The 12075-nt window shown below is 50.8% G+C and overlaps 1 protein-coding gene across 5 annotated transcripts in view; it reads left to right on the forward strand.

Annotated features, from left to right (window-relative positions):
* Nucleotides 1-12075, forward strand: part of Zmiz1 (zinc finger MIZ-type containing 1) — a 200528-nt gene that overhangs the window by 91102 nt on the left and 97351 nt on the right. The window lies entirely within an intron of this gene.

Below are 12075 nucleotides of genomic sequence, written 5' to 3' on the forward strand. Positions count from 1 at the left end.
GTTCTGTGCTCTTGGCTCTACAACTTACTAGCTATGTGCTCTTGGCTGTGTGGCTTTTAAAGCTTCTAACCTCAGTTTTCCCGTTTCTGAAATGAGGCTACTTACGCTATTACTTCACAGCATAGTTGAAAGAATAAAATAAAATATGATGTACAGAATGCTTGAAACGGCACAGAATTCATGGTGAGAGCTTTGATTGGCTCTGTCTGAGCCCCCAGCCCTTCCACTATGTGTTACTAACTCTCTGGTCGCTGGACTCTGACCACGAAAGATGCAACCAGAGGCCCTTTGTATGTGGTGACCATTGATGTGTCTGCTGGAGGTGGACTCGGGGATTGGGGCCTTGCTCTGGAGCCTCCAGGTGGCTCTGCTCTGTGGTCTGTCCTCCTGTGGGCGGACAGTGTTTGGAATGTTTAAAGGAGCAGGGAAGGCTCTGGGAAGGGAAGCCAAGGGGAAAGTCTAGGAACATCTGTCTCCCTTTCACGATGAGGGAAGAAACCACTAGCCACATTGTCTCTTCTGTCCCAGTTCTCCTTCCTTTTCCTGTGAGAATGGGCCTCAGAGAGGAGCAGGTGTGAATCATGACTGTGCCATGCACTTACTGGGTGGCCTTGGGCAGGTCATATAATCCCTCCTCTCCCTCCAGAGAGGGTAATTGTTCCTGCCTTGCCGGGCAGCTGGAGAGCATGTTAAATGAGATACCACATGTCAAGCACTTAGCCCAGCGCCCAGTGGTGGCCTCAGGACAAGTGCTCTGCAAATACCATCAGGAGCTCCTCTCCTTCCTCCAGCACCTGATGCATGGATGGCATCCTCTCAGGCCGGACCTTGGAATATTTCTTTCTGAAAAAAACAATGAGCTTTAAATCTGGGACCTCTAGGTACAACTGTGGGCAAGCATGGAGAGAGAAAGTGAGACCCTCCCTGCTCCCATGCAGGTCCTCTGTGTCAGAGCTCGAATGCCCTGCACAGAGCCTAGCTCTGAATGGCCCACTGCTGCCCCCACTCCTGCGCCTTTACTGCCTCCTGGGGTTCACAGGTGCTGTCAACATGGGCTTCCTTCCAAGCTGCTTCTGGCATTTTTACCTGCTCAGCCATAAAGCCCTGGAAAGCGATGAATCTAGGGATGAGTAGCTGCTTGCACCAGCACCGGGGTGGGGGAGAGATGGGGAGCAGTGGCTATATTTTTGCAGAGCTGGCACTTTTACACCTCGCTCTCTCCCAGATCACTGCTGGGGCAAACAGGACAGTGAAGCCTTGGCCTCGGATAATTGTCGGGAGCATCCCAGGCAAAGCTTAGTCTCCCTGTCAGAACTTTGGAGGCCGGACTTTTCTGTTACCAGGGAAACCAGTATTCCCTGGAAAGGAAATCAACACGGGTGCTTTGACTGTTAAGATGCATCCCCTCCCTATGCTCCCCCCAAATGAGTTCCAGCCAAAACTGATTGCCCCTGAAAGCACCCAGGCGGCAGCAGCCTGCCTCCTCCCTGAGCTCACTGAGATGCCAGAAAATGAGATCTGCCCCTGACCTTGCATTTTCCACCTCTCTCTAAAACATTCCATTGTAGTGCAAGGACATGTTTTTTTTTTTTTTTTTTTATTTATCTTCCTCTCCTTCAGCTGGGGTTCTGGGTCTTTCTCTGCTCCTGTCGACTAGAGCCAGAAGGGAAAGGCCTTCCACCTCTTTCTCCCCTTCAGCTGTCAGGAAAAATAAACAAGCAGCTTTATATTTGGAAAACAGAGGGTCTTGGCCACCAGATTGCTATGTCCGGGGCAGGTCACAGCCTTGGTTGTCCCCCTCCTGCAACAGGGATTTGAAATCTGACCTGAAGATTTGCAGAGCTGGAGGGGGAGGGCAGGCCTGTCTTTACTCACATAGACTTTTAAAAGTCACTGGAGGGTCACTCTGATTCTTTAGCGGCCAGCAGCACTGGGCCTTGGGAAAGCAGGTTATAAAAAAGAATAGCCAGAAACAATTCCGGAGCTGGCAAGCTGTGAGCAGGGGTAGGGTGCCTCATTCCTGTCTACCCTATCCTCTACCCACCCGGGTCACAGATGGATAATTCTGTGGATAAAATTCCAAAGGAACATTATCAGATCCTTTCAGGAGATTTTTTTTTTGAGGGGGGGGGGAATGTGAGACAGGGTGTCTCTGTGTAACAACCTTGGCCATCCTGGAACTCGCTTTATGGACCAGGCTGGCCTCGAACTCAGAGACCTCGTCTGCTTGCTTCCCCAGTGCTGGGATTAAAGGCCTGTGCAGGATCCATTGTCTCCCTTGCTGAGCAGAGACTAAACAAAGCGGGAAGCAAAGAGAGAAAAAGAGAACCAGACTAGCTAGAGGGTTGGTAGAGGCTTTTGGAGTCCAGTAGAAGAGGGTGAATATTTGAAGATCCCTTGGTCCAAACAGGAATCAGACTTTTCCCCCTTAGAGCCTGAGTTTCCCCAACCCAACCTCTGCCAGGACTTGATGTTCCGTCCTTAGCCTGTCCTTGTGATCTGGACTTCCATGGCCGCTTTGCTTTGGTGATCCGAGGAGTTATTTTGTCACCTGCAAGCGACTCCCTGTTCCATAAGTGATTTTAAATAAATCCTTTCCTGTCCCTGAACTTCCACGGGAAGCAAACACACCCCTGCTGGGTTTTCCTCCTTCAGACTATCAGAGAGCTTGTGCTCCAGGAAGTGTGCCCATCAGTCGGCCAGCAAGGGCCCCAAGCTCTAACCACACGAAGCATTGAACCAGGCACAGACCCACAGCAGGACAGCCCAAGGAAGTGTCTTGGGGTCCCCAGGCCTTCACATCCTCAGTCTAGGTTTGTATAGATCTTCCCGAAGCCCTGTCAGCCCTTGCGATTAGCACGAGGCTCTCAGAATGTAGAGTAAACTAATGAATTACAGCATGATTACACAGCCCATAATTAACTTTGTAATTAATATGCAACTGCCACTTAAGCTAAAACACTGCTTATAGAGACGTAAGGCAATGGGAAATCACAGGTCAGAAATGGGCTTCGGGATTTTTAGAAGCCTGAGCGGAAGTGGGAGATCATGCAAGGCCACAGGGCATGTTAATTAAAAGATGGTGAATAGTGAGAACCCAGAATGTTTTCGCTCTGCACCTTGTCCTTCAACAAAGACCCTGTAGCACTTGCCAGGTTGATCAGCCAGCATCAGCTGAAACAAGCCCTGAGCTTTGTATTTTCATATGTAGGGCAGGCCTTACCTTTCTGCTCACAATGTCTTGACCGTTGGGGGCCTGGCTGTATCCCTTCCTCCTCCAGAAAGCCTGTGGGTTCCCCTTCTTCCAGCCTTGTGCTGGGCATAGCCAGTGGTGTCTGGGCAGCTCCCCTGATCCATCTTCATTTTAGGCTTCTAGGAAACAGGGGTTCCATGTTCATTTTTATTTGATCTTATCATTCTCTAGCCTATCCCAATATTTTAAATCTAGAGGAGTCTTTAGAAATCATCCCGTCCAGACCCCTCCTCCCACCAAGGCCAGAGTCAAGGGGCTAAGCACCTCGGTCACCTGATAATATGGCCATGAGCTGAGCAGGAAGCCACCAAAGAGGCCCACTCTGCTGTAGGCTGCTACCAGACAAGGAGCCATTGCTACTGTGGAATTAAGCCAGAGCCCTTGAAGTAAGTCATTCACACAAAGTAAGTCAGTCTTACACACACACACACACACACACACACACACGTCAGCTGTGTTCCTTTGGGAAGGTTGTGTAAATTCTCTGGGCCTTGCTTACAATAAGTACAGGCAGTGACACCCACCCCAGTGGGCTAGAGTAAGAACCAGATGGGAAGATGTACCTGAAGGAGCTTGTTGGAATGCACACTATGTGTAGAGTCATCTAAGGTTTCTGCAGCTAAGGAAACAGATCCAAAGAGGTCAAGTGCATGTCCATAGTGCTGCACATAGACTCTGGTGTGCTTGGACCCCCCCCACTACAAAAAAAAAACAAACAAACAAACCAGGAGTTTGATAGACCCCTGGGTGGGGGAAGGAGGGGTATTAGCTGCAGCAGGCCTAGTCTTCTCCTCAGATAGCTCCCATGATCTTTGCCCATCCAGGAAGTGGCTGGGCCTCTGCTCCCTGCCTAAGGCAGCCTTGCTGCCAAGGGAACTGTCTGGATTTCCAGGAGAGGCAGACACTCGTGAAGCTTCTTAAAGCCTTGGATCCAGGACCCAGGGTTCAGTTCTTCCTGGGACTTCTCCTTCTACAGATGCTTTGGAGTCAAGTCTTCATGTGAAACTGAGAGCCTCGCCTTGCACACACCCTGGTGGCTCTGCCTTGTCTGATTGCTGCCAGCTTCTCTGTATCCCCTCTGTCTCCCTCTTTCCTTTGTATCCCATTGGCATGCCTTGTAGGTTAGCATTTCTCAAGGTGAGTTCTGGGGACTTTCATGCTTATGAAATTTTGAAATGTGTTCAGGGGAAGGTGTGTGTGTGTGTCTTATGGTCCAATACCTGTGGAAATGTCAAGTGTTCAAAGTCACGTGGGAACATGTAGAGGCCGTCTGTCCAGGAGAGCAGAACATACAGCATTTGTCTCATCTGACCAGGGCCTCAGTTCTTCAGGTGAGCCCAGGGACAGGTTACAGCCACTCACCTAACTGACCCTTCAGTGGACTTCTCTGGCCTCCTGTCTCCACTGCCTGCCTGGATAGGCTCCATGTGGGTACCCAGGCCGTGCCTGGAGATCTCACAAATCTCAGAACTCCTGCCCTATTCCTTACCCACACTTTACATACTTCCCACTCTACAGCTGGAGGGTTTGTCTTTGCCCCACTTTTAGTCCCAGTTGCTCACGTCCTCCAAGCCCCTGTGGAGACTCTCTAAAGAGGAATGTTGGAAGGGGGGTGGGAAACCTGGAGAGATGGTTCAGTGGTTAAGAGCACACACTGCTCTTCCTGAGGAGCTGAGTTCGATTCCCAGCACCCAGTGTCAGGCAGTTTACAGCTAAACTGCCTGTGTTCCCAGCTCCAGGGGACTCTGACATTCTGACCTCTGTGGGCGCTTGCATTCATGTGCTTATACCCCCACATAGACACAATTGAAGTAATAAACGTAAATCTTTAAAAAAGAGGGGTGCTGAGAGTTAGTGCCTCAGTCCGCCCTCCATCCCCTCAGTTTACAAGCTGAGCCTCTTTTTAAGGCACTACTGCAAAATTTAGTAAACAGGCTTAAAAGCTAGGCTTTTGGGTTTTTTCACAATGAAAATTTTTAACATTCATAGTCATAGCATGTAAGTCCTCCCTAACAGGCGCCAGGCTTCTGTTGCTTCCTCCTTCCACAAATATTGTCCAGAAGGGCCGGGCCCTGTACAGAACTAGTAGTTGGGGCTGGATGCAGATTCACGTTCATTCACTCACTGACTGAGTGAGCACAGCAGTCGAGGTGGCTGCTGTCATCACTACCTCATGCTGGCGGAAGAGTCCAGGGCTCAGGGGCCAGCATATAATAGGGACAGGATTTGAACCCAGTGGCCTAGTGCCTTTCCCACTAAGTCACTCGCCTATTTAAGACTGTGTGATGACAAGGTCAGGACACCCAAATGTTCTGCGAACCGCAGAGTGCATGTGGTGGGGCTTCATGTTATAGTCGCCAGGCAGGAAGGAAGGACCCACTTATCCCTGGAGGGCCTCTGATCTGAGACAGCAGTGGCTTGGTCCCCTAACACCCTTATACCCAGAAACTCCCTGAGCTCAGACAAGATGCTAGACAGCATGATGGGGGCAGGAGCCAGCTGGAGAGAAGGGGGACTTCTGCCCAGAACCCTGAGTCACAGCTCTGCAGAGAAAACATGGTTATTTCGCAGTGGGCACAGAGCTTTTGTTCCTGTCACCATTGGCATGGGCACACAGCTCCCGACACCCCACTGTGGTAGCTGTGGACAAACTGTGGCCTTGTCTCGACTGTTATCTGCAAGGGCCAGGTGGGACCGGGAGAGGCTCGGGGCACTTGGGGCTCCCAGGCCTAGGCAGGACCTCCACGGGCTTTCAAGGCTCTCCTCTGCCCACACTCACCCTCCTAGGTCCATTTCTACAGGGGTATCTGGAGGTGAATGTTAGGAAGCAGGTCTCCCTGTTCCCCCAGGTCCCTTTCAGGTCTAAGCCGTAGGAATTGCTGCTTCTTGTTTCCTGTCTGCACTTTTAGCACTAATCTGTCTCCTTCTGATACTTTTCCTTTAAAAATATATATATATAGTTTCTGAGAAATTTTGAAAAATGTGGTAAGCAGAAGCAGACAAAAGCTGCTTAAGGGGCTAGAGAGGGCTTGGGTTAAAAGCTCACACGGCTTTCCAAGCATCCACCTCTGAAAGCTCACAGTCACTTGTAACTAAGACTCCAGGGTCCAGGGGATGAGGGGGGTCTGACCCCCTCTCCTGGCCTCCACAGGCACTGCGCTCATGTGTTTGCGTCTGTGTGCGCGTGCGCACGCTTGTGTGGGTGTTCATGTACAATCAGAAATAAATTAAGAAACTGGTCCATTGGACAGCCATACGCCTCTGTCAGACTGAGAGACAGTGCGCACTCACACAGAGCCTCTGTTTTCCCATCTGCAAAATATAATAACAGAGTTAGCTGTGCAACTGTGCTAGGAGGCGGCTTGGAGTGTGGCTGCGTGGCTTATGGTCCCGCCATCCATGGGGGCTCCAGGGAGCCCTGCTCACACTCTGGGTTTTAGGAAAGGACACCACATCAGCGATCTGGAAGTAGGGGTGTGGTCTCCGTGATAGCCTCCTGCTGCTCGCTGTCCTTTTAGAGGTGAGTCTGTCAAGGCCGGACACAACCACAAGCATCCAAGCTCAGTTCCCTAGAACCTACATAAAAGCCATATAGTAGTGCAAACCTATAACTTCAGCATCGATGTGATTGGCAGCAAGGGAGCTAGGCCGAGCCTGGAAGCTCATTGCCCACCTAGCCTAGCAGAATCAACAAACTTCAGCTTCACTGTGAGATTCCGCCTTAAAAAAAAAAAAAAAACAAGGATGGAAAGAATCTGCAGAAAGACATCTTATGTCAACTGTAGGCCTACACTCACACACATACACTGCCACCAACATGCACACACCACACACAGACACACGTGTACACAAGGTTAACTCACCTGAATGTCTTCATTTCCCGGGTTAGCGAAGAGTGGGTGGGTAGACAGTCATCTGTCAACGTCCGGACTAAGCAGGAAGAGTGTTGTGATTGTTTAGCCATGTCTGTCCCGGGTGCAGGAGTTGGGGGTGGTTCTGCTCCGATCCTCGCTCTCAGCCCAACCGTCCCTGCACTGTGTGGTTCCTTAAGGACCTGCTGAGGTCTTGGGGGCTCCCTCTGGGAAATACTGTTGCTTCTTCTGTCCCGTCATTTTCCTCAGAATACCAAGTCAGTAGATTTTGAAGGTGTGGGGAGCCAAGGTAGGAGACAGTCAAAACACCTTTTGTGCCCAGAGCTGTAACTATAGGAACATCTGCCTGAACTCACTGCTTTCTGGAAGACTCCGGTTTTCCTCCTTCCCCGTCCCCAGAGCTCTTGAGTAACCAATGGGCCTCCCTAACCCCTCCCCATTTCCTGGTATCTGAGACTCTGGAATAGCCACAGGAGCTCCAGGCAAAGCCAGGTCAGGGCCTCTGTATGAGTGCTGCTGTCCTGGGAGACACAGTGGCCTGGGCTGTGTCAGTCATCTCAGCCCTGCACAGCCCTGATGGTCACTTCCTTGCTCTGGGCAGTGGGGCTGAAAAGGAAGTGTCCAGCTGATGACAATCTGCCCTGCTCCTGTGCAGAATGGGCTGTGCAACAGAGACGCTTGTGGTCAGAGCAGGGACAGAATTCCGGCGCCACTGCTCAGCACTATGGCCCCAAGCAAGTCACTGGGCCTTTCAGAGCCTCGGTTTCCTCTCTGTGGCCAGACCATGATAACTGGGACATAAGTCACCACAGAGCTGACATTAGTGAGGTGATGCAGAGAACCTAGTGGGGAGACTGCCTTTGGGAAGAAGAAAAGATCCAAAGGCCTTGCCCAAGGCTGAACCAGCCGTTCCTTGCCCAGTGTGTGTGTGTGTGTGGAGGAGGTGGTGTCAGGAACCTAAACTGGCCAGAGGGGACGGGAGGTCTTGACTTGTGGGTACCGCAAGGCTGCTAAGGCATCCTGTGCCCAAAGGACAAAGAGCCCCATGCAGCTGCAGTCCGGAGCCTAGTGTGGGTGAGGACAGTGACCAACCTTTCTCAGGGCCACATTCCAATGTGTGTGACAGTGACTTCTCTATACAGTCCAGGGCAGAATGTCAGGCTGCAGGTGGGCTGCCCTTTGGGACTCTGTAAGGCTGGATACACAGTTTTTCTTTAACCAACATCAACAGAGGATACTCCTGTGAATGAATTGGATGCTGGAAGATGGGGCCACTGAAAAAAAAGGGTTAACCCTTCCAGAAACCTCAAACATGGTGTCAGAGTATCTGGAGCCACTGGCCAAATGGTGTGGGCCTCGTGGAGCCGGTCACGGGGTGTTCGCTGCTTGGGTAAAGGAAGCAGGTGTGAGCCATTCAGAATCCTCTCTCCTAAGTGCCTTTGCTCGCTCTGTTCCTTAGCCCAGCAGAGAGGGGAGGAGATTTCCTGTCCTCCCATAGAAGACACAGGCTCAGGAGGTGAAAGGGCCTTCCCAAAGCCTACAGCCAGAAAGGCCTGGGCTCCCAACCCAGCACCCGCTGGACCTCTGCCCTGTACGGGCCTCCTGCCTGCCCAGAGCTTCCTCACTCCTGTCTCCTGCTGCCCACCCTTCTTCCTGGAGTAAAACACCAAAGAGGAGTCTTGCCCTCCTCCTTTGGTTCCACCTCCCTGAACTCCCACAACTTCCCCTTCAGAAGAGGGGGGTGGAGGTCTCCATCAGAGCTTCCCTTACCTCAGTCCCACCCACCCCGCCCCACCCCACTCTTAACTAAGACTCCATTCAAAATGATTTTGAACTCACTTAGATCACCCCATGAACTCGCTCTTGATCATTTTCCTAGACTCAAGATTTCACTATGAAAATAGGAAAGGTTTGCCCATTGTTACGCAGAAATCATCCTTTTTGTCCATGGTTACCAGAAATTATCCTCTGCACTGATGGGACACCAGTCACTTCTTAAGAACACTGCCCTAGATAGATGGCCAGTACCTCCCAGCCCCAAGAGCCCCTGGTTACAGCTAAGATTTCAGTTCTCGGTACCTGAGTGAGCACATTCTGGGTAAGGACTTCAAGACACAGAGTGCCACGCATCCCAGCTGAAGGGGGAGACAGGTGTCTGACAAGGACGCTGAGGACATAGGAACAGAGTGCCATGGGGGGGGGGGGGGGGCAGGGGTTACAGTTTGGTGGACCTTGATGAGTGAAAGGAGCAGACATTCTGACCCCAGGGCAGGCTGAGTCAGACTAGGAATCAGCCAGCTGTCCAAGGAAGGGACTTGGGATGTGGGTTAATAGTGGTTGGAGACCAGGGAAGGCCATGGGTGATGTTGCTTCATGTGTCCCTCTCAAAATCTAAAATTGCTATAGGGAAAGGTTGGGATGGTACCCTAGAGCCTGGCTCTTTTTGTTTGTTTGTTTGTTTTAGTTTTTTGTTTTGTTTTTCTGCCTAGCGAGACTATTCCCAGCTGGCCAGCCCTGGTTCTGTTTCAACACAGTCTCTACTTAGGCTGCAGGTAGAGCCTCCCAGCCCTGCTGCTGGCCCCACTCTCCACCCCCACCCCCACTCAAACTGCAGATGTGCATGGTGATTGAATCATTTCTGCACACCGTTGCTCACACAGCTCCCCAGAGATGTGCTACTTGCCTGTGCAAGCTGTCAGGAGATGTGTGTGCTCGAGTGCATCTGGGCCAGCAGCCCATGTGTGCACATACCAGCAGCCCATGTGTGCACATCCCTTCTCTGGAGATTGCAGAGGGGCCCGTAGGTGTATAGCAGTGCAAAAACACCTCTGCCTGGAGCTTCTAAGGTTTGCTAGCTAGGACTTAAAAGTAAGAAAACAGTTTATGGAATGATTGTGAGGTGTTTGTATGACACTAGGGAGCTACATAAAGGGCTCCAAGTGCCCACAGTACCAAAGGGGGAAAAAATGTCCTGTCCCTGCGTCCAAGGAAGAACCCAAGGCAGGGCCCTATGTGTCAGAGAGCCAGAGGTTTTTGCTCGTTTGAGGCGTCTGTCTGTTCTGTCTGCTCCATTCTGCCACTGGCGTCATTGAAGAGATTGGCTTCTTAGTCCCTTCAGTTCTCCGCAATTCATCCTCAGAGAGGCTTTAAGAGCACAGGGCAAACTTGACCTGAGCTTTGCTAGGAGATGACAGGTATAAACAGAAGCTTCTCCTAGCACAACCACCCCTGGAAGTCTGGAAAACTCAGCCTGACGACCACATCCTCACGCAAAACCGTCCATACGTACAAGGAACCCTAGCCAGGCATAGCTTCAAAAGAGGCAGTGTCTGGGGCATTGGGCCCTCTTGGGGGTGGGGCTTTCATGGAGTTTTTCAGGCAGAAGGCTCCCCAGCTTGGGAAGAACCTTTGAATTTTGAAGTTGAGTACTCTTTTTCTACTGAGGTGGAGTTTCCAGGAAGCCAGACCCTCAGATGCTGGAGTTTGGCAGGCTGCCAGAGGACGACTAGCCCAGCCCTTTATTTTACAGATAGGGAAACTGAGACCCAGCTTTGCCCTGTTCACACAGTGGGGAGGGTTACAGAACCCCAGACTAACTAGGAAGGCTTTGTATGGATACAGATAGCAGGATAGTCAAGGTCCCTGATTGAACCCACACCTGCTCAGAGGGCAACAGAGTGGAAGAGGCTACAAAGGCATTGCTTTGGGTTGGCACAGAGCCCCAACCTTCCTGGGTGCTAGAGCTGCAGCCACTAAGGGTTTGTAAGGACTTATAAAGGCACCTGGAGGCAAAACTAGAGCTGAGTGGTGCTTCCGTGGCAACGGGGCGACCTCTGCTGGCTGCCAAGTGCTTAATACTTCCCGACTGCAGGGTGCGATGCTCAGGTTCTGGGGTGGCCTTGGAAACAACTGACTTTGGATGGGTTGGCTGGAAGAAGGACACCCTTGGAGGCCCAGTCATGGCTTGAGGTAGGAACATAAAGGAGAATAAGGTAAGGAAAGAACAGCGTGTTAATGGTTAGAAAGGTAGAGGTTCCCATCCTAGCCCAGCCATGCCCCAGTACTGAACTGCCAGCAAAAACAGAAGGTACAGAAGCCAGATTGTCCCCCTCCATATCCCATTTCTTCTGCCTAATGCTAAACTCTTCTCAGGCCCTGAACCCTTAACTTTCAAGTCCTGTCCCCTTGCAGAATTCAGACTTAATCATTTCCAGTCATTACTGGTGTTAATGACCCCATTCTCCAGCATTGAGACCAGCCGTTTTTTGTTTGTTTGGTTTTATTGTTGTTTTGGTTTGGTTTTTAAAAACAGGGCTTCCTGTAGCTCTGGAGTCTATCCTGGAACTAGCTCTTGTAGACTAGGCTGGCTTCAAACTCAAGAGATCCACCTGCTTCTGCCTCCTGAGTGCCGGGATTAAAGGCGTGTGCCGCCACCGCCTCACAATACCAGCAGTTTTCAAAGAACACCTCAGCTAAATATAATGACTCAAGAAGCTGAAACAGGACCATCATGAGTTCAAAGCCAGCCTGGACTACATAGAAAGACCCTGTCTGGGGGAAAAATTGAAAGAATTGTATTGCATATCACCTTACCTGTGTGATATGTATCTTTCTTCAGCCAGATACTGTATTTTATAAATAAAACCATGATAGATAGGCATCTGTAATCCCGGCAATGGAGAGGCTGGAATAAAAAGATTGCCTGTGAGTCTGAGACTAATCTGAGCTACAGTGAGACTGTGTGTATTGAGGGGACCCCACTGTTGTCCCTGTGATCTGTAGTGTCTCCTGAAAGCTTTCTATCCAATGTCCTATGAATCTCACAGGTTCTGGACGCCAAGCTGGTCACATCTTGATTCGATAGGATGGAGCCTAGCTTGGACTCCATGCCTGGGGAGATGTAGATCATGTCATCTTGGACAAAACCAAAACAAAATCAGCTGAACTGGC

This window comes from Microtus oregoni, unplaced genomic scaffold (assembly GCF_018167655.1).
Source record: "Microtus oregoni isolate MIOR12 unplaced genomic scaffold, Mior012 000013F_ref0000133, whole genome shotgun sequence".
In the NCBI taxonomy this organism is placed as follows: Eukaryota; Metazoa; Chordata; class Mammalia; order Rodentia; family Cricetidae; genus Microtus; species Microtus oregoni.